General features: G+C 37.4%; 1 protein-coding gene across 4 annotated transcripts in view; it reads right to left on the bottom strand.

The window, feature by feature from the left end:
- dock (SH2/SH3 adaptor protein dock) overlaps positions 1-23597 on the bottom strand; it is a 92638-nt gene that overhangs the window by 65352 nt on the left and 3689 nt on the right. The window lies entirely within an intron of this gene.

Genomic DNA, 23597 nt, shown 5'->3' with positions numbered 1-23597 from the left:
CCACCAAGGAATCCATGGTATGATGAGGAGTGTCGTGCTGCCACCGAAGAGAAAAATGCGGCATATAAGGCTACTTTACAATCTGTAGCAACGCGTAGCGCACGAGAGAGATACAGGGAGAAAAGGAGAGAGGAGAAACGTCTTTTCCGCAGGAAAAAGAGAGAGATGGAAAAGCGGGAGTGTGAAAAAATCGAGATGTACAGGAGCCAGAATGAAGTCCGAAAATTCTACCAAAGAGTCAAGCATCAAACTGATGGCTTTGGTACAGGCACATCCTCCTGTAGAGACCAGCAAGGTAATTTGGTAACTGATACAGATAGTGTACTCAGGATATGGAAAGAACATTTTTCAAATCTGTTGGTATCCAATAGCAGCGAAGACGACGAAGATACCACAGTCCCAATCCCAGAAGATGGTATTGAATGTATACCGCCCAGCCAAGATGAGGTAAAGACAGCAATAAATCGGCTGAAGAATAATAAGGCAGCAGGGGCCGATGGCTTACCAGCCGAGCTGTTCAAAACCGGAGGCGACACGCTGATAAGGTGTATTCATCAGCTAGTTAGCACCATCTGGCAGGAAGAACGAGTACCCGACGATTGGAACCTGAGTATCCTGTGCCCCGTCCACAAGAAGGGAGATAAGACTGTATGCTCTAACTATAGGGGCATAAGTCTACTCCCTATTGCCTACAAGATCGTGTCAGGGATATTGTGCGAACGACTAAAGCCAATGGTCAACGAGATTATTGGACCATACCAATGCGGCTTTAGACCTGGCAAGTCCACCATTGACCAGATATTTACCCTGCGGCAAATCCTGGAGAAGACCCAAGAGATGCAGATCGACACCTACCACCTTTTTGTCGATTATAAAGCAGCCTTCGACAGTCCGCTGCGCTCAAAGGTATTCCAAGCCATGTCTGAATTTGGTATTCCCGCAAAGCTCATCCGGCTTTGTAAAATGACTTCAACTGACACGAGGTCCTCAGTTAAAATAGGAAAGAACCTCTCCGAAGAGTTTGGTACCAAAAGAGGTTTCAGACAAGGAGACAGCCTTTCGTGTGACCTCTTCAACATCCTGCTAGAAAAGGTTATACGAGAGGCAAACGTCAAAAGAAGTGGCACAATCTACACCAACAGTCACATGTTACTTGCTTATGCTGATGATATAGACATCATGGGTCGATCAGTAAAAGAAGTAACTGATACCTTTATAAAGGTCGAAGGAGAATCTGCTAAAGTGGGTCTGGCGGTAAACGGTGAGAAGACCAAGTTGATGGTGTCGACGCGCAATGCGTCCATTGAGCTCGGACCGACTGTGGAAGTTGGTTCCTATAATATTGAGGTAGTAAAAGACTTCGTCTACCTCGGCACCTCCGTCAACACAACAAACGACATCAGTTGTGAAATAAAAAGAAGAATTGTATTGGCCAACAGATGCTACTTTGGATTAAGTAAGCAGTTTAAAAACAAAGCCACATCTCGTCAAACAAAAATAACGCTCTACAAAACACTGATACTACCCGTGCTGATGTATGGCTCCGAAGCCTGGGTACTTGCGCAAGCAGACATGGCAGTGCTTGGTGTGTTTGAGAGAAAAATTCTTCGAAAGATCTACGGACCAATCTGCGTTGACGGTGAATATCGACGTCGCATGAACCACGAGCTGTATCTGCTATACAACGACATGAATATTGTTAAACGTATCGAGATGCAGCGATTGCGTTGGCTAGGCCATATCATAAGAATGAGCGATGATGAACCCGCTAAAAAGGCGTATGAATACATGCCACATGGCGGTGCACGCAGAATTGGCAGGCCAAGGAATAGATGGCGCAAACAAGTGGATGATGAGATGACAAGGCGCGGTATTCCAGTGTGCAAAGCAACAAATAGAGAGGAATGGAGATCTCTTCTTAGTTCGGCCTATAGAACAAATGTTCTGTAATGGGCCAGCTAAGTAAGTAAGTAAGTAATTGAATATTCTACAAGGAATGACTCAAAAAATAAAGCATAAAGTTTAATTTTGTTTATACCCTTCACCATAGTATGGGGGATATATAAATTCTGAGTCGATATAGCCATGTCCGTCTGTCCGTCTGTTGTAATCACTCTAGCGCCCACAATAATTGAGCTAGAGCGCTATATTTTTGCACCCGATTGTTTTTTTCCATAGGTATGATGTCAATTTCGAAGATGTGCTATATCGGCCCACGTTTTGCTATGACCCCATATGTACCCCGTTATATGGAGATTTTCAGTATTTTGGGGATTTTAGCTATATTTTTTGACCGAATTACCTGTAATTTGACATTTGAGGTTCTTAATGGTCACAAAATATCTGCACTAAAAATAGTCAACATAGGTCCCTGTTTCGGTATTGCCCCCATATAACGGTACCTACCGGTGTTTGTCAATTTGGGGATTTTAGCTATCTTTTTTTGACCGAACTACCTGTAACTTGACGTTTGGGGTTCCCAGTGGCCACAAAACTACTCCATCAAAAAAAAACAAACCGTCAACATAGGTCCATGTTTTGGTATAGCCCCCTCCCGATTTTCGGTATATTGAGGATTTTAGCTATAATGTTTAACCGAAATTTCTGCAATTTGACATTTAAGGTTCTTAGTGGTCACAACACTTCTACAATAAAAATTTTCAACATAGGTCAATGTTTTGGTATAGGCCCCATATAATGGTACCTCCCGATTTTCGGTATTTTGAGGATTTTAGCTACAATTTTTAACCGAACTAGCTGTAATATGACATTTGAGGTGTACAAAATATCTCCACTAAAAACTGTCAACATAGATCAACATGTTTTGGTATGGCCCTCTATATCGGTACCTCCCGATTTTCGGTATTTTGAGGATTTTAACTGAACCACCGGTAGATTGACGTTGGGGTTCCCAGTGGTCACAAAACATCACCCCCAAAAAATGTCAGCATATGTTCACGGCACAGCCCACATATAACGGTTCCTCCCGATTTTTGGTGTTTGGCGGATTTTAGCTACAATTTTTAACCGAACTACCTGTAAATTGACGTTTGACGTTCACAGTCACAAAATATCTTCTCCAAAAATTGTCAACATAGGTCAACGTTTTGGTATAGCCGCCATATAACGATACCTCCAGATTTTCGGTATTTTGAGGATTTTAGCTACAATTTTTAACCGAACTACCTGTTATTTGACAGGTAAGATTCCAACAAAAACTGTGAACAAAGACCCAAGTTTGGTATATCTTTCATATAACGGTACCTACCAAATTTCGGTATTTTGATGATTTTTTTGAGGTATTTTTTTTTTGTTTTGAGGTAAAATAAAAATATCTCCGCCTAAAATTGTGGACAGAAAATTTTTTAGTTCAGAATATTTTATGATGGGGGTATAAAAAGTTCGGCCCGGCCGAACGTAACTCTTTTTTACCCGTTAATTTTAATAAATACGGTACCTAGCCTACAGGGCCAAAACGGTTCTAATTACAACATTAAAGATACTACTTCGGCTTTCGGTGTTTGAATCTCCTGATCTGCGCCAGGTGCTTTTTTGTCTAACTACATTCCATTTTCCTTGAGGGCAAAATGTATCTCATAAAAAAAAATGGTTTTAGATCCCAAGTATGATTCCGTCTGTCCGTCTGGCTGGCTGGAGCGCACGACAACTCTCGAACGGATTAACCGATTTGTTCCAAAATTTGACTATCGCAATATATTGTCCAAACTTAGTTTAACTTCGAAGATGGGCCATTTCGGTCCACTCCCTCGGATACCTCTCCCACAAAAGTTCTATTTTTTTCAGAAAAATGATGCGCACGATAACTCTCTCTAATAATATTTCTGCCAGAAAAATATCAAGTTCGAATATGAGCGACATCGGTCCACTCCTTCGGGTTTCCCCCACACAAAATTTCAGAAAAGTGCAGTTTAAGACCTCCTCTCGAAGCATTTTGATTTTTGTTGTAACAAATTGCATTCGCTGCCCCCCATTACAACCGTACAAGTCCATACTTCCCGAAATAAATGGCCCGAAATGTGTAAAATAACCCCTCCAACGGATCTGTTGATTCAGTCCAAAATTTGGTCATCGTAATATTTTGTCTGAACTTATTTTAAGTTCGAAGATGAGCCATATCGGCCCACTCCTTCGGGTACAACCCCCACAAAAGCTCAAAACTTTTCGCTAAAATGGTGCGTACGATCACTCTCGAAGCAGTAACCGATTTGGTCCATACCTTGTACATTGTAATATTTCTACGATGCATAGATCAGGTTCGAATATGGTATGTATATGTCAACCCCTTCGGGTACCCCACACACAAAATTTCGGAAAAGTGTAGTTCAAGACCTCCTCTCGAATCGTCTTGGTTATTTTTGTAACAACTTGTAAGACTGTAAACATTTTTTCAGGGGCAAGTCCATACTTCCTGAGAAAGTGGCTCGAAAGCTGAAAAACCCGCTATGGCACCATGTGTAGTTGGTTGGAGCGCACGCTAACTCTCGAAGGGATAAACCAATCCGGTTCAACATTTGGCAGTCTTAGTATATTTTGTCCAAGATTAAAACAAGTTTTAAGCTGGCGAAGGTCTCCGAGTGGAGTGGCTGCCAGCACGGCAGTTGCGCATCCAAAACCTAACCTAAGCTGGGCCATATCGACCACTCCTTCAGGTACCTCCCCCACAAAAGTTCAAAACTTTTCTCTAAAATGGTGCGCACGATAACTCTCGAAGGCAGTAACCGATTTTATCCTTACTTTGCATATGGTAATATTTCTACGGTTAGAATATGGGATGTATGTGTGAAGTCCTTCGTGTACCTTCCACACAAAATTTCGGAAAAAATGGAGTTTAGGACCTGCTGTCGAATCGTTTTGATTTTTGATGTAACTACTTGTATTCGCCCATTACTGCAGTACCATTTTTTTAGGGGCAAGTCCATACTTCTTGACATAAAAAGAACCCGAAAGCTGTAAAAACCCATACGGCCAGCATGTGTAGTGACTGTTGCGCATGACAACTCTCGAACCGAATACTGCGTTGTGCGACACTTTGCATATCGTAATATTTTTCGAATACTAGATAAAATTCGAAGGTGTTGCTTCGGTAGTCCCCCACAAAAGTTCGAAAATATTCGCTTTAATGGTACGCGAGATATCTTATAGACGGAGCAACCGATTTGGTCCAAACTTTGGATCTTGAAATATTTTGTCCAAACTTAGTTTATGTACAAAAGTGGGCCCTATCGGTCCATATCTTGGGGTGCGACCCATACAAATGTTCAACATTAATTTACGTACCTCCCCAGCAAAACTTTTAAGATTTAATAAAAATCCATAGTTTTGTCGGTTCATACGCCCAAAGTTGAGATATCACTTGAATTTTGAAATCGGAAAACCCATTTTAGTTGAGTACTTCATGTCATATTACTTAGAAATTTAATACAAACTTCACTATAATATTCTTTCAGACCTGGTTATGTGATATCACACTAACATCAGACATGTCTGCTAAATATCTGAATATATTTAATTTCAACATCATAAGGTACAACTTACAAATTGAAGAAAATACAAAAACAAATCAGAAAAACTCCAGACATGTCTGTTCAATATCTGAAAACATGTGAGTTCATACGATACGACTTACATATTGAAAAAATATATGTATATAATATTCTTTCAGAACTATTTAGACATGTCTGCTCAATATCTGAAAACCTTCAACTTGAACCATATTATGTACATATTAACCAATTTATTTGAGTTCGAATCCAATGTATATGGGGAATAATTCTTTCAGTTCTTTTTAAATTTGGCAACTTGGTTGGTTGGGCAGGTAACCATGTGTCGATCATGGGACACGGAAGTTCTTCTCTTAATGTATCCAAAATCAGAAACTACCGTTCCATAAAAATGTTGTAATGGGACTTAACCTATTGTCGCGATGTTGCTTTTGTGATATCAGACAAACCACAGACATGTCCGCTCAATTTCTGACAACTTTTAACTTCAATCGCATTATTAACCAATTTATTTGACATCAACTCAGATGTCAGTGGTGAAAATTCTTTTAGTTCTTACAAAATTTGGCAATTTATTTGTCCAGTAGGTAGCCAGGTGTCGATCATGTGACACGGGAGTTACCGTGAATAAATCAAAAACTTGGAAGCCAAGGCATCTATGAACAAATCAAGAGCTAGAAAAATCTAATATTAGCCATATCTGAAAAAATGCAAACTACTACGAATTAATTGATAGAGCAGACACCTATAATACTATTTTAGATCAGTTTATATGATATTAAAAATGTGTACTCAATGTCTGAAATTTAGCAACTTCAACCATTGTCCATGGCGCCAACGCTTGCAACAAATGATGCGACGCACATGACTTCTGCCAACGATGGCTTGGGTTGTACTAAACCAAAGTTTAAATCTAAATAAAAAATACTGACTAAGCTCCTTGGTAAAACGATCTCTACAAAATCTATAAATATGACCTTTTAAATATATTTTCAAAAATAATCTTCTATTCTTATATTGAACATAATCTTGGATTTCCAAACCACCATCTTATCTTTCTTTAATTATTTAAAAAACCTTTATCTCTGATCTGATTCATTCATTGAATATGATCTTCATAATATTAAATTAATACAAAAAAAAAATCTTCCACAAGTTGATGACTATGAACATCATTATAAAAGTGTTGAAAGTGTTCACATTCATACATACAGACACTCACTCACGTGCTTACATACACAGTTCATTACTAAAATACAAAAAAATATATATCCAACAATTTCTAATGAAATTAAAACAATTAACAATTACTGCCATTGTCATTCACATAAATTGAAAATGAAAAATGAAAAGAAACGATCTTCAAATAAACAGACACACAACAAAGTGGATCTCAAGGCGGCATGACCGCTCTTTTCAATGATAGTTTGTCGTTGTCGTTTGTGCAGCAACTATTTGAAAGTGAATTTTTTAGCGAGCTGACAACAGCTGCCAGCCATCCAGTTTTCAGCAAGGTTGTGGTTGTCGATGACATTTCACACTTTTTCCATTTTATTAGGAGTGTAAAGTGAATGACTTAAAGTTTAGGAAAGCGAGAAACAAAAATTGAGGAAATATTGGCAAATATAAAAGGTGATGTAAAATTCGCACGTTGTGATAATTTTTTTTTAGTTTGGTGCGAGAAGAACTTTCGATATGTTCCTAGAGAATTCATATAAAAATCGACTGCCCTTCAGAAATTGTTTTGATATTTTTATTATGTACATAACAACTTAAAAAAGAAAAAACAAATTCTTTCAGATCTAATTATGTGATATCAGACACACATCAGACAAGTCTGCACAAAGTCTGAAAATCTACCATCTTCAACAAATTCATCCGACATTAACTCAGAATTTGGTTAAATATAAATCTTGTTGGGTGACTTAACCTATTGTGGAGATGTTGTAAACAAATATTTTTCAGGTTGGTTGCACCTCCGCTCTGTGGATAGAATAACTACTAAGGACGGAAGACTTATGAATATGTTCGTAAAGAATTTATATAGATGTCCGCTACATATGAAAACATTTTATGAGTTTTCATATTATTACTAAAAAAGCAAATTATACTCCTTCTGATCTGATTATGTGATATCAGACACAAATCAGACATGTCTGTAAAATGTCTGAAAATCTACCTACTTTCGATATCAATACAGAATTTGGGAATATAAAAGTCTACGACCAACGTTACTTCACTATTCATTTATTCAACATAATGTCGGGCACATGTCGGAAATACTTCGCATAACTAATGGTTAGAATTCTTGTCACATAAAAATATATTTTTTGGTTGATGGCAGGTTTGTCGTATGTATATAATATCTTCTATGGACAGAAGACTTACGAATATTTTCCTAAAGAATTTATAAAGTTACCTGCAGCGTTTTAGAACATATTTTGCCTTTTTGGACTATCGAATAGGTCTTAAATTCCACCTATGCGAAAATTTTGAACATGACGCAATTTTGAAAGAAATTTTGCCATGTGCAAATATTGCGATTACTCCCTTCGAAAGTTACCGTGCGTACCATTTCAGCGAAAAACTTTGAGCTTTTTTGGGACGTACTCTAACAAGCGAAGCACATCTTGGATGAATTTCGCAAATATATTTACTTGAGGGTCCAAAACCAATATTTCGATTAGGTCCATTTTTGATCGTATTAAACTATAAAAACTATAAAACTATAAAAACATGCTATCCAACTTTGAAGTAACAAATTAGTGGACCAGAGGAATTGGAGATCTATTCCTAATTCTGCTCAACCGTGGTTGTAGAAAGAACGAGGTTAATAAGAATGATTGTAATTTTGAAACATAAAAGACAGAGGGACATTTCTACGTCCAGAATACATACCGCATATATGTAACTCATATAACGGGTGTTTTTTTTTTACAGGTTTGTTTTTCGAATAGAGATAAAACTGGCATCTTGTGGTCAAATCTGGAAACTCTAATGTCATTTATGTTCAGTTTGGTTTGACATTTCATCATGAACAGGTTGACAAAAGAACAACGCTTGCAAATCGTGCAAATTTATTTCGAAAATAATGGTTCAGTTCGCCAAGTTTACCGCAAGCTCAATCCATTTTATGGTGGACATAATCGTCCATCGGAGCAATTAATTCGGTTAACCATGGATCGTTTTCGCACTACGTTTACTCTATATGATAATACGCATCCGCAGAGACGTCGAACAGTGCGCACCGAAGAAACAATTGCCGCTGTAGAGCAAAGTGTTGAAGAGGACCCGAATGAATCGATTCGCCACCGTGCACAGCAATTGGAGCTTTGTCCATCAACTTTATGGAAGATTTTGCGCAAAGATCTTGGCTTGCGACCTTACAAGATCCAGCTTGTGCAAGAATTAAACCCGCGAGACCATGCAATGCGTCGTGATTTTGGTGTATGGGCCAAAAATGAGATTGATCTCGATGCGGATTTTCATCGCTAAATTTTGTTCAGTGATGAGGCTCATTTTTGGTTGAATGGCTACGTCAACAAGCAAAATTGCCGCATTTGGAGTAATGTTTGTTTGGTGTGCTCTATGGGCTGGTGGAGTCATTGGGCCATACTTCTTCCGAAATAATGCTGCAGAGGCAGTTACCGTTAATAGAGACCGGTATAGAGCCATGATAACCGACTATTTTGTTCCCGAATTGGATGGCATGAATGTGGATGAGTTGTGGTTCCAACAAGACGGCGCTACATGCCACACAGCGCACGTCACAATCGATTTATTGAAGGAAACATTCGATGAGCGCATAATTTCGCGGAATGGACCTGTCAATTGGCCACCAAGATCGTGTGATTTGACACCATTGGATTATTTTCTTTGGGGATATGTGAAGTCGCTCGTCTACGCCAACAAACCAGAAACGTTAGGGGAATTGGAAGCCAACATTCGTGGCGTTATTGCCGACATACAGCCCCATATGCTCGAAAAAGTGGTTGAAAATTGGACCTCTAGAATTGGCTTGATTCGAGCCAGCCGCTGCGGCCACATGCCCGAAATCAAATTTAAACATTAATGGCATAAAATTATCCTTCCAATAAAGCCAAAATGATGGACATTAAAACGATTTTCTTGTGTTTTATTTCAATTCGAAGTTCTATACCACTAAAAAAAACACCCGATACATTGAAGGCCTTTAGGTGGTCTTCTATACACAGAAAGCCCATAGGAGGTGTTCTAGCCATAGAAGATCTATAACTCTAGCAGGTATTCTATACATTGAAGACGTTTATGAGGTGTTCTCGCCATAGCAGATCCTTAGAAGGTCGTCTATAACTCTAGGAGCTCTATACATTAAAGACCTTTAAGGGGTCTTCTAGCCATAGGAGGTATTCTATACATTGAAGACCTTTAAAAGGTGTTCTAGCCATAGAAGATCCTTAGAAGGTCGTCTATAACTCAAGGAGGTCTTCTATACATAGAAAACAATTAGGAGATGTTCTACTCATAGAATATCATTAGGAGATCTTCTATACACAGAAGTCCTTTAGGAGGTGTTCTAGCCATAGAAGATCCTTAGAAGTTCGTCTATAACTCTAGTAGGTCTTCTATACATAGAATACCTTTAGGAGATGTACTAGTCATATAATATCATTAGGAGATCTTCTATACATAGAAGACCTTTAGGAGGTGTTCTAGCCATAGAAGATCCTTAGAAGATCGTCTATAACTCTAGGAGGTCTTCTATACATTGAAGACCTTTATGAGGTGTTCTAGCCGTAGAAGATCCTTAGAAGGTTGTCTATAACTCTAGGAGCTCTTCTATACATTGAAGACCTTTAGGGGGTATTCTAGCCGTAGGAGGTATTCTATACATTGAAGACCTTTAAAAGGTGTTCTAGCCATAGAAGATCCTTAGAAGGTCGTCTATAACTCAAGGAGGTCTTCTATACATAGAAGACCATTAGGAGATGTTCTAGTCATAGAATATCATTAGGAGATCTTCTATACACAGAAGTCCTTTAGGAGGTGTTCTAGCCATAGAAGATCCTTAGAAGGTCGTCTATAACTCTAATAGGTCTTCTATACATAGAATACCTTTAGGAGATGTACTAGTCATATAATATCATTAGGAAATCTTCTATACATAGAAGACCTTTAGGAGGTGTTCTAGCCATAGAAGATCCTTAGAAGATCGTCTATAACTCTAGGAGGTCTTCTATACATTGAAGACCTTTATGAGGTGTTCTGGCCGTAGAAGATCCTTAGAAGGTTGTCTATAACTCTAGGAGCTCTTCTATACATTGAAGACCTTTAGGGGGTATTCTAGCCATAGGAGATCTTCTATACACAGAAGTCCTTTAGGAGGTGTTCCAGCCATAGAAGATCCTTAGAAGGTCGTCTATAACTCTAGAAGGTCTTCTATACATTGAAGCCATTTAGGAGGTCGTTTATTACTCTAGGAGCTCTCAAAGCCATAGAAGACCTTGGAGGTCTTATAGCCATAGCAGACTTTTGGGGTGTCTTCTACCCACAGAAGACTTTTAGGAGCTCTCCTATACATAGAAAACCTTTAGGAGGTATTCTATACATAGAAGACCTTTAGGAGATGTTCTAGTCGCACAATATCATTAGGAGATCTTCTATCATTAGGAGGTGTTCTAGCCATAGAAGTTCCTTTTAAGGTCGTATATAACTCTAAGAGGCCTTCCATGCATTGAAGACTTTTAGGAGGTGTTCTAGCCATAGAAGATCTTTAGAAGGCCGTCTATATCTCTAGGAGTTCTACTATACATTGAAGTCCTTTAGGGGGTCTTCTAGCCATAGAAGACATCTGGAGGTCATCTGTCCATAAAATACCATTAGGATGTCTTATATAACTCTGGTGGTTTTCAATCCAGAAGACCATTCGGAGGTCTTATATACATAGAAGACCTCTAGGAGGTCTCGTATACATATAGGAGGTCTTCTGTACTTAAAAGACTATACATACATAAAAACTTTTAGAAGGTATTCTAGCCATGGAAGACCTTTAGGAGGTCGTCTATAACTCTAGGAGCTCTTCAAGCCATAGAATACCTTGGAGGTCTTAAAGCCATAGAATACCTTTTAAAGATCTTCTTCAATAGAAGGCTTTTGGGAGATCTCCTTCTCACATAAGACCTTTAGAAGATATTTTTCCCATAGAATATCTTTAGGTGATCTTCTGTATATAGAATATATTTTTTTTGTATAGAATTCCTTTGGATATCTTCTTCGCATAGAAGACCTTTAGGAGGTCTTCTGTACATAGCAGACCCTTAAGACATCTTCTAGATGACCTTTGCAGATGTTCTAGCTATAGAACATTTAGGTCCTTTATACACCGAAGACGTTTAGGAGGTATTCTATACATAGAAACCCCTTAAGGGGTATTCTAGCCCTAGAAGACCTTTGTAGATAGCTATAGAAGACATAAACATAGAAGACCTTTAGAATGTATTTTACCCAAAGGAGGACATTAGGAGAACTTCTAGTCATAGAAGGCTTTAAGGAGATCTTCAAGCCATAGAAGATTATTAGAAGAAGAAGGCGTTTATTAGGTCGTCTTCTATACATTGAAGACCTTTAGGAGGATTACTATACATTGAAAACCTCAATATGGTCTTCAGGCCATAAAAGGCCGTACGAGGTCTTCTATACCTTCAAGACCATTGGAACTAGAAGAAGACTATTAAGAGATCTACTACTACATCTACTATACATAAAAGAACTGATTAGGTCTTCTATGCATAAAACACTTTAGGTGATCTTCTACCCATAGGACCCCTTTAGGTGATCTTCTATACAAAAAAACACCTTTAGATGGTCTTCTATACAAGGAAGACTTTTGTGAGATCTTTTTTCCTATAGAATTCCTTTGGATATCTTCCACACATAGAAGACCTTTGGAGGTTTTTTTAGCCATAGAAGACGTATAGGTCTTCTATACATATAGAATCTTTAGGAGACCTTCTGCCCAGAGAAGGCCTTTAGAGGGTTTTCTAACCAAAAAGGCCTTTCGTAGGACTTCTAGTCATACGAGGTTCTTAAGAAGTCTTCAAGCCATATAAGACCTTTAGATCTTCTATCCCTAGAAAGCCTATAGGAGGTCTTCTAGCCAAAGAAAGCCATTAGGAGGTATTCTAGACATAAAAAGTCTTGAGAGGTCTCCAATCCATAGAATATCTTCTAACTAAAACGACATCTTGGAGGATTTTTAGTCATTGGAAACTTTTAAGGGGTCCTCCATCTATAGACGACACTTAGAAGCAGGTATAAGAAGTCTGCAGTCCATTCTTACATCTATGGAGTACCTTTTACGAGGTCTTCTACATTACCAAGTGCTTCGAGGTGTTGCAAGGTACCAAGTAACTCCAACAAAAAGTGAATCAATGACAAAAAAGAAGGCCAATGACCGACCCACAAAAACAAGTAATTACAACTTCACAATTCACTCACTCATCGTTGATAGTACTCCACCGCAATTATCAGCAACTACTACAAAATACTATGAATAGAAAAAGAAACCAACAACAACAACAAAACACTCCAAAAACGAAACTAAAAATTATTATTAATGAAAAATAAAGAAAGAAATTTCTGTTGCTCCTTTGATACTTTTCGAATAAACTAAAGTATCGCACGCTATGTTGCTGTTGTCCCCTCCCCAAGGGACGTTGTTGGTATTGTCGTCGTCGCCGTCATTGTAATTTTCATCGACATCTTTTTGCTGCTGTTATCCTCTCGATGATGATATTGTTGTAGTTGTTGTTTGGAACTAATGTGGCATATGCCTGTTGCTGTTGCTTTTGTCATCATCGTTGTTATGATTGTTGTTGCTTTATTGTTCGTTCGCCTATTTTGATGGTACTACTACTAAGGCTGCTGACTTTGTTGGTTTGTCGTCTAGTACTTGGAATTGGTGAAGTTCATTGGCCATTAACAAACCAAAGTGTCATTAAGTGCACAAAGAGTCATAATGACAGGCAAGCGAGCAAGCAAACAACAACCCACCCAACAATAATAGCAATAACAATAGCCAAGCTATGGATATTTGTGAAAAAGATTGAAATCTTCACCATCACCATTGCCATAACCATCATCATCATCATTGCTGTAATAATAATTATTTAAATATTTTGTTGTTGTCATCTCATCGCTTTTTTTGTTATCATTTCTTGCCAATGCTGCTGTTTGTTGGCTGCTTACAAGGCTTAATTGATAAAGTTTCTTTGCCTGACTGCCTTACGGGTCTTCTAAATGTTTTTAGGGGGAAAACATTTAAATGGGATTTATCTGTTAGGTTAGGGTATTATGACATTCAGGATGCTAGCTTTCAACAAAAGACTTATGGATGGGGCTAAATGGGGATATAACTATAACGAAAAGGTTAATGATTTGTCAACATTCTCAATGAGATTGGAATTTTTTAATTTTGTTATTTTGAACAATAAAAAGAAGACCTCGAGAGATCTTCTAACCATAGAAGACATTAGGAGGTCTCATATCCATAGGTAGGAGGTATTTATCCGTATGAAACCTTTAGCAGGTTTTCTATCCATAGTAGACCTTTAGTTAGTCTTCTAGCCACAGAAGACCTTTAGTAGGTCCTCTAGCCATAGAAGACCTTTACGCGGTCTTCAAACCATTGAAGACATTTAGGCGGTTTTCTTTTCATAGAAGACCTTTGGGAGTTCCTCCTACTCTAGAAGACCTTTAGGAAGTCTTCTAGCAATTGAAGACCTTTACAAGGTTTTCCAGCCATAGAAAAACTTTAAGACGTTCTCTATGCGTAAGAGACTTTTAGGAGATATTCTATCCATAGAAGTCCTTTAGGAGCAGTCCATTAGTAGGACTTCTATCCAATAGGACATATAAGAACTTTGAGAGGATTTCCACCCGTATAAGACCTCCATAATGTCTTCTATTCATAGAAGACCTTTAGGAAATCTTCCATCCACAAATGACCTTTTGGAGACTTTGTAGCCATAGATGACCTTTAGTGGGTCTTCTAACCATAGAATACCATTAGGATATCTTCCATCCGTTGGAGACCTTTAGGATGTTTTCCATCTATAGAACATCGTTATCAGATCTTCTTTCCATGGAAGACCTATAGAAATTTTTCTATACGAAGAAGACCATTATGAGGTCTTCTATCCGTAGAAGACCTTTAGGAGGAATTCTATACCTAGAAGACCTCTAAACATCTTTCTAACCATAGAAGACCTCTTATATGCACAGAAGACATTTAGGAGGTCTTGTATCCATAGGAGGTCTCCTAGTCATAAAATAGCTTTAGGAGATCTTCCAGTCATACCCATTGAAGACCTTTATGAGGTCATTCAGCCATAGAAAACCTTAGAAAGTGTCTTTCTTTGCGAGTTCCATAGAACACCTTAAGATGACTTCTAGCCATTGAAGAGGAAGATGCTTATTATCCATAGAACACAATTTGGTCGGTTTTCTATCCATCGAAAATCCTTCTATCTGTAGAACACCACTAGGAGGTCTTGTATATAAGAAGCAATGTTGGAGATCTTTTATCCATAGAAGTCTTCTGGAAGTCTGGAAGGTCTTCTGTTAACAGAATCCCTATAGGAGGTCTCCTATGCATATAATACTTTTAGGAGGCCTTCTAGCCATAAAAGACTTCATAGAAGACAGTTAGGATTTCTCCTATCCACAGCAGTCCTTTAGTAGGTCTTCTAGCCACTAATTCCTATTGAAGGGATTATGTCCACAAAAATGTTTTAAATCTTCTAGCCATATAAGAACGTTGGGAGGACCTCTTCTTCTATCCATAGAAGACATTTAGGATATCTTCCATCCACTAGAAGACCTCTAAAGGTTCTTATATCCATAGATGACCTTTAGAAGGTCTTGTATCCATAGAAATCCACTTTTCTATCCATAAAATACCTTTAGGAGGTCTTTAATCCATTGAAGCCCTTTAGGAGGTCTGCTAGACATAAAATATCTTTCCAGCCATAGAAGCCTTTAGTGGGTATTTTAGTTATAGATGACTTTTAGGATGACTTGTATCCACAGAAAACTTATAGGAAGTCTTCTGGCTATAAAAGAGGTCTTGTATCATTAGACTACATTTAGGGTGTCTTCTCTTGATAGACGACCTCTAGTAGGTCTACTATCCAGGAGATTTTCTATCCATAAAATACCTTTAAGTTACCATTATCCACAGAAGATCTTCTGGAGGTTTTCTGTCCGTCGCAGAAGTGCTTTAGGAGGTCTTCCATCTGTAAAAATCCTTCCATCCGTAGAAGACCTTTAGAATTATTCTATCCGTAGAAACTCTTTAGGTCTTCTTCTTACGATAGAAGTGCTTAAAGCGACTTCTTTCTATAGAAAATTGAAGATATTTAGGTGGTATTCTGCCCTTAGAAGAAGTCTTGTATCCATAGAAGACCCTTGAAAGGTCCTCTATCTTAGGAATACCATTTGGTCATCTTCTATCTTTTAAAAACGCTCTTAAGAACCTCAATCTGCGTCAGAATAGCCTAATTCCTCCTCTGACACGCCAAACATCACCATGGAAAAATGTCTCCTGTTATTGCCACCTATAACAACCTAATACTACATACAAATATTTACGCAAAACAATGAGCAGAGACTTAACTCAAACTCATTAATTTTCGTCGGTCGTTAGCATAACAACAACAACAAGGAGAACAACAACAACAACAATTTGGTTGGTAGTGATTTTCAATCAACCACCCCCCACTTTTACTCCATTTGCACACTTACACAGTTGCTAACTAAGGCACAAACACCCGCGTACAAAAATCCCACACACAGACATATACACGAGAACGTGAAAACAATTGAACGAAACGGCAAACGCCTTTTTAGTCCTTAAAACGAACGAATGGACGAACGAAACGAACCGAACAACACCGGCAAACAGCACCGTCAAATACACAAATGAAACGAAACGACGACGAAGTCTAGTGAAAGCTTCGAAAAAAAAAACTGAAAGAAAATATTCACTCGGCAACAACAAACAATTAACAGACCCAGCAAAATGTTCGATGCCAAAGATGACATTCAATCATGGGTGCAAGTGATCTAGCATGTCATCTTTTTAGCATCTTCATCGATGAATTTTATATGAGCGTGGACCCCAAAAGATGACGTTCTTTTCTGGATCCTAAGCATGTCATTTTAACCAATGCGTTGACATGTCATTTCCACCAATGCTTTGGCATGTCATTTCCACCAATGATTTGACATGTCATTTTCACCAATGCTTTGACACGTCATTTTCACATGTCATTTTAACCAATGCTTTGGCATGTCATTTTTACCAACCCCTTGGCATGAAATTTTCATGTCTTGTTTGGAAAATGGAAATGCTGTATTGAAATATGGTTTTCATGAAAAACAAAACTCTTTATTAATTCAAACAAATTCATGAAATAGCTACAATTAATTTATCAGTTTAGTTTTTCAAAAGTTTACATCCAAAATTGCAATGTAATCACCACCGCTGCAACGCAAAAGATTACTTCCTCCGTTCTCCGCAACTGATATTCTTTCATCTTACAAAAGGTTTTTTTCAATTATCTTCCCATCACCAGTTCAGATTTCAACATGGACTCCAAATGCACTCCTTTAAATATTTTTATTTCGTAAATTACTTTTATTTTATAATTTTGTTATTTTATAACAACATTTTGGTAATTTATACTCTTTTGTTTAGTGACGGAAATATGTAGGGATCTACAACCCGGCTTGCTTTAGGGATCTCTAAGAACAAAATGTAACGAACGGGGAGGAGAGACTTTTTATGGAAAATACCATTTATGCTTAATTAATTTATTTTTAATTGTTTCTTTCCAAAAGTATTTTCTTCTTTATTTTCAGATTCTTGTTCCTTTTCGTTTCGGACTTTTTTTTCAAATTTCAAGAAGCGAGATTTGATTGATTTCATTCTATGTCAGATTTAGAACAGACAAGGGAACTTTTAAAATAGCAATGTGTGCAGTCCGATTCTATTTTTAGCTCGATGGTTGGGACTTCATATAATACCAATTGTTTAGAAGTTTTAGTTGTTTGATATGCAGGAAATGTAAGACACATCACGACGACAGTTCTAACAACTTGGGTCTGTTCCAGAAACTGCAAGAATCTACTTATTTTTACTTCGATAACAATTTTTCCTTTATGTTATCGGAAAAAATAGTAAAAATTAGTAGATTCTTGCAGTACTGGAACAGACCAAAATGAAAATAAACAGGTGCGTAAATAAAAACACAAACATCATCTCTATTGGAGCGATGGAATGTGTACAAATGCTGATGAAAAGATCGGAACTTTCACGACTTCCTTTGCATTGGTTCAAATCCTAATGAAAAGATCGGATCTTTCACGACTTCCTTTGAACCAATGCAAAAGATGACATGAAATCACGTCATCGCAAAGAACTCCTTCCGTCAAATTTTGCTGGGAGAAGTAGGAACAACAAAAAACACGTAATAAAGGGGAGGCCAGTGTGGAGCAGCGGAGCTACAATACAAAATTTTGTTTAAAATCAACGAAATTGTTGTCCACTGGAGGGTGGTGGTGGTAAGAAGAGGACAATAAACGAGGAATGAACGACCAAAACGAACGAACCGTTAACAATGATTATGTTGAAAATTGTTGTTGTTGCTGTTGATTTTTAGGGATTTTGCTGTTACGCTGCTGTTGACGATGGTGATGATAAAGAGAAAGGACATTGAATAACTATGTTTCGTTACATGATGTTGTGTCTGCACAATTAGTCCTTTCATTCCTTTATACCATATGGTCATCAGTTCATTGCAATGACATGTATGGGCGATGGTGGGTGGTACGTACGTAAGTGTATGTATCCTTTGCTTTGTTCAAATACCGTTGATTAACCCTTTTGTACTAAATTTGTATGTGATGGCTTTCTGGAAGAGTATGTTAGTAATAGCAATGAGTTTTAATTTAAACAAATCCTTTGATTTGCAGACATATAATCCTTGTTTGACAAAAAAAAGGAATAGAATATGTTCTTTTTCGGGAAAATATTTGTTTGACAATGGCTCTCGACAATAAAAATAGAGAACAATGAACAAAACGAAACTGCAAAGAACAGAGTTTTACGTAAGAAAATTTGATTTTATATTAACAATTTTAAAGCCTTTCCCATAGTGCTATAAGAGGGTAGTTTTTAATAAAAAACATTTTGGAAACTATTTTCAAACTATAGAAATCTATAATGGCGATCAAAGTGGTGTTCAATATTCATCATTAATACCCGGCTAACAAATTTTTCCGAGGGCTCTGATTTCGTATTTTTTCTGAGATTTTCTGAATATTTTTTAGAAATTTGCCGATTTCCCTAATATTTCCCTAGAAATTGGACCGGTTTTCTAAAATGTGTGCCCATTTTCTGAAGAATCTTACGAATCTTCGTTCCGATTTCTAATAGATTTTCTAAAGATTTTTTTATTTGGTTGTTGTCGAAAATCAAAGTGATTGATTATAAAATTCGCATATACAATTTTTTAATTTTTTTAATATAAATGCAACATACTCGTATAATAATTTAAGCTCGTTGACATCACAAAATGATAAAAACAGGGAAAATCATTAGAACGTTTGAAATTAGTTCCTTCCATAAATAGCCAAAAAAAAAACAAAATTGTCTCTGAATGGGGTTTGTTCTGTTTCTTGTCAATATCAAAGGCTTCAGCGACCAAGAGTTTTTTTCCGAATTTTGTCAGAAAATCTAAACTGATGATTTCTTTGAATTTTTCTTTTTGATTTTCTTTCTTTTGGGGTCCACGCACATATAAAATTTATCGATGAAGATGCTAAAAAGATGACATGCCAGAACACTTTCACCCATGATTGAATGGCATCTTTGGCATCGAACATTTTGCTGGGATGCCATTAAATCATGGGTGAAAGTGATCTGGCACGTCATCTTTTTAGCATCTTCATCGATGAATTTTATATGAGCGTGGACCCCAAAAGATGCTATTAATTTATGGATAAAAAGCATGTCATTTACACCAATGATTTGACATGTCATTTTCATCAACCTTTGCAATGACATTTCATTACGACGAGAGTTTTAACAACGTTGGTTGTGATTTTGAGTCTCCGATAACATCAAGCCTATTGTAAAGAATTAATCTTATATATTTAGAGAAATGTGTATAAATAAAAAAACAAAATTCATCTCTATTGGATCGATGGAATGGGTTCAAATGCTGATGAAAAAGTCGGATCTTTCACGACTTACTTTGCATGGGTTCACATGCTAATGAAAAGATCGGATCATTCACGACTTCGTTTGAACCAATTCAAAAGATGCCATGAAATCACGTCATCGCATGGAACACCTTCCTTCAAATTTTGCTGGGTATGGGCGTGAACACCAAAAGATTTTTGGATCCAAAGCATGTCATTTACACCAATACTTTGACATGTCATTTTCACCAATGCTTTGGTATGTCATTTTCGTCATTACGACGAGAGTTTTAACAAAGCCTATTGTGAATAATTAATCTTATATATTTAGAAAAATGTGTATAAATAAAAACTCAAAATTTATCTCTATTGGATCGATGGAATGGGTTCAAATGCTGATGAAATGCTCGGATCTTTCACGACTTCCTATGCATGGGTTCAAATGCTGATGAAAAGATCGGATATTTCAAGACTTCCTTTGCATAGGTTCAAATGCTCGACTTCGTTTGAATTAATGCAAAAGATGCCATGAAATCTCTTCATCGCATGGAACCCCTTCCTTCAAATTTTGCTGGGAGATTATGACCGAAATCGAAACGAATTCCGAAAAAATGTTAGCTGGGTAAAAAGTTCACATTTAAGAATGACTCAAGTCACTAAAAATGGCAATAGATTATTTTAATCATCATTTACTGATAAAAATAATTGAAAAAGAAACTGGACAATAAGCACAAGCTATTGGAGTATCTACCATCAGATTTTTGAACACAATTAGGAAATAGTTCCGAACATATTGCCGAAACCACATTATTACAGCAAAAAGAGGGTAGAAATGTAAATTTTTGTACATAGAAGGCCTTTAAGGGTCATTTTAACATATGCTACTCGTTTTCGAGCTACAGTGGGCACCGCAAACTGCTTTAGTAAAAACAGTGTTTCGTAGGCGGCCATTTGTCAGAATACTGTGCAATATTTTTCAACTAAAAAATCCGAAAGTAGGTGTGGTCTATCAGATAAAAAAATATCTAACAAAATTTGGAAGATTTCTTGTATTTACAGAAAACATTTGGAGGTCTTCTATATACAGTATACCTCTAGAATGTAATCTATCGATTGAAAGACCTTTAGTTGGTCTTCTATACATCGAAAACCATTGGGAAGTCGGTCTTTTATCCGTAGCCAATACGATAAGCGGTTTTTATTAAAAAAGAAAAAATCCAAATTACATACATAGAATTTAATCCGTGTACAAATTCGTACAAATTTTTACTGAATGCTGTTCGATAACAAAATTGTCCAGCAAAAGAGAGAGGGAGAGTTTGGAGAGATTTTTGGAGAGTTTTGTGACTGAGAACTTGCAAATTTTGGAGCAGGATGAATGTTTGGACTGGATTCGTATCGACCTGAACAGATAGGCCTTGCAGTGCTGATCACGCCAATATATATCATGGGTAAGAAGTACATACTTTCCGAAATATTGGCTCGGAAAGTTCAAAAAATCGCTTTGTTTTGACGATAGGTTTAGTTTAAATCGAAAGTTTTTCATATACAGCCGGCCTTCGGCCGGGGATTTAAGACTTTCTCCTATGGACAGGAACAAATCTCGGCTAACGCGAACAAAATGTTTCTTCAAACCGGAATAAACATCGATCTATCCAGTCCGTATATTCAACTCATGCCCAAATTTTTGCTGGAAAAAAAATTTGTCCCGTAAAAATTTGTAAGTTCGGCCAGGTGACTTTTAATCAGCTGTTAAATGTAAAAAACTTGAAATGTTAACATTTTTGACCAAGAAAATTTCACAATTTCACATTTTTATAGATTTCAAAACATTGTGGATAGGATTACTGCTTTAAATAAGTCAAATGCAATTTTAAAATTTAAGTTTTTATTCCATTTGGTTTAAAATATCAAAAGAAACAAAAACAATTTTCATACATTTTCGGAAACAGCTGACTTTCTTGCAAGTTGTAGTTCGATAACTTTCTGCAATTTTTCTTGCCTGAGAGAGTAAAATTCACTGAGAGAAGTTGCTGGAACTTGCTGAGTAATTATTGCTGGGAAAGTTATCGTGCAGACCTTTTGATATTTTAGCGAAAAAAGGTGTTTAGCCAAATAATAGCTGAGATAAGGCATAATGCATCAAATGTTTACATTAGCCGGCTTTATCGACAGCCTATGATTGTAATAGTAGGGTTGGACCTGAATGGACTGTAAGCAGAATCCTACTTTTTAACACAAATGATATTTCGTAGGTGACACAGGAAGTTTTGGAAGTTTTCAGCGCAAGTTTTTAGGCGTTTGTTTGTAAGATAGGTGTCATAAGCAGTGGGCTAATCATTCCACTGCACGTCCAATAAACAAAGTCTACACAAAAAAAAACAAAATCCCTTTTGTATAGCCCGAGAGGAATATGTTCACAACTACAACTTACCAATAAAATTTGAACATGATCCAAGAAGTTGGACTACATAATTATATAGTTGTAACCAGGCCACCTCTAGTACATTCAATACAACTTTCAAAGGGAATCTCGAACAGGTAATCTAAAATGTTTAAATTTTAGGAAGGAGACCTTCTTGGATCTTGATTTACGCTTACAAGATGCTTTTTCGGCCGAGTCTGATATTTAATACATGAGTAATCGCGTTCATCAGTCTTTTGAGGGGGTTTTAGAGCCTCAGGGCCATTAACTAACGGAGTTTAGGTAGACCTGTCCCCCAAAAAATCTACAGTCGCAATATGTAAAGTAATACCTTACGAACCGCGAACAGCTCTCAAACGGATCTCAAAAATGTTGAATTTTTGTGAGGGGTTGAGGTTAGAGCTTTTGGGCCATTGACTCAGGATGTGTGGACCATCGTAATAGGGTCTGTCAGGGACCACCTGCTGTAAAAATTTCAAAACGATTACAGAGGTTGTCGTGTACTTAAAATTTGAAATTTTATGTGGAAGGTATAAAAAGCCCATATTCGAACTTAAATCCCCGAGTCTAGGCCAATATTTTCTGTGGAGCTAAGGAAGAATCCATGAGATATAGTATTAATAAGGGAGAAAATGCCGATCATGACAAAGCCCTTAAAGATTTGACAGCTCCGTTGTAGTGTTGTAGTTGGCCAACAGAAGCCCTTTAAAGACGTGTTCGCTTGACACCCCGACATTAAGGGATCATTATTAAGCAGGAGATCACTGCCGGATAATCACAATTTCTTTCACAAATTTCCTAATTCAAAAAGCGACATGTATGAATGGTGACCCTTAGTTGTGACCATAAGCAAAATTCGAGTTCGATTTTAAGACTTTTCAGAGCATGAAAAGCTGAAAGCATAGACATCTTTTATGAGTACCCAATAACTGAATCATTTAATATTGAACGGAGACACATTATTTAAATTCTCTGTCAATGAGTGCTGGCCGATTCTATTTACAGGTCAAGTATATGGGAGCACCTTTTCTTATCGGCGAGCCCGAATGGCCTTTCGACCATAGTACAACTTACTTATGTATATGGACGTTTTATATGGCTGGGTTGTTTTAAAAACCAATGAAAGATGTGATGTTGTTATGGATGGTAAAAGAATTTCTTCCGACTACCCCCCTGATTCTGGAAGTAACATTCAACAGCATCTTCACGTCGTCCGCGTATGCCACAGCTATCTGCGACTGGCTGAGATGTAGGAACAAAGTCCACAAGTCACTAGACTGCAGCTCTTGGAGTGAAGACAAAGATAATACCTTCTTGACCACATATAAGGTGATAGGTCGGTCTGGGGTATGTCATGCACATTCCCAAACCAGGCACCAGTGTGAATCGCGAACATAATTGCAACG

This window comes from Musca autumnalis, unplaced genomic scaffold (genome assembly GCF_047663935.1).
Source record: "Musca autumnalis isolate F117 unplaced genomic scaffold, ASM4766393v1 scaffold_2, whole genome shotgun sequence".
Classification (NCBI taxonomy): Eukaryota; Metazoa; Arthropoda; class Insecta; order Diptera; family Muscidae; genus Musca; species Musca autumnalis.
The sequence above is the reverse complement of the archived record's forward strand: the minus strand, read 5'-3'. Positions and strand labels throughout refer to the sequence as shown.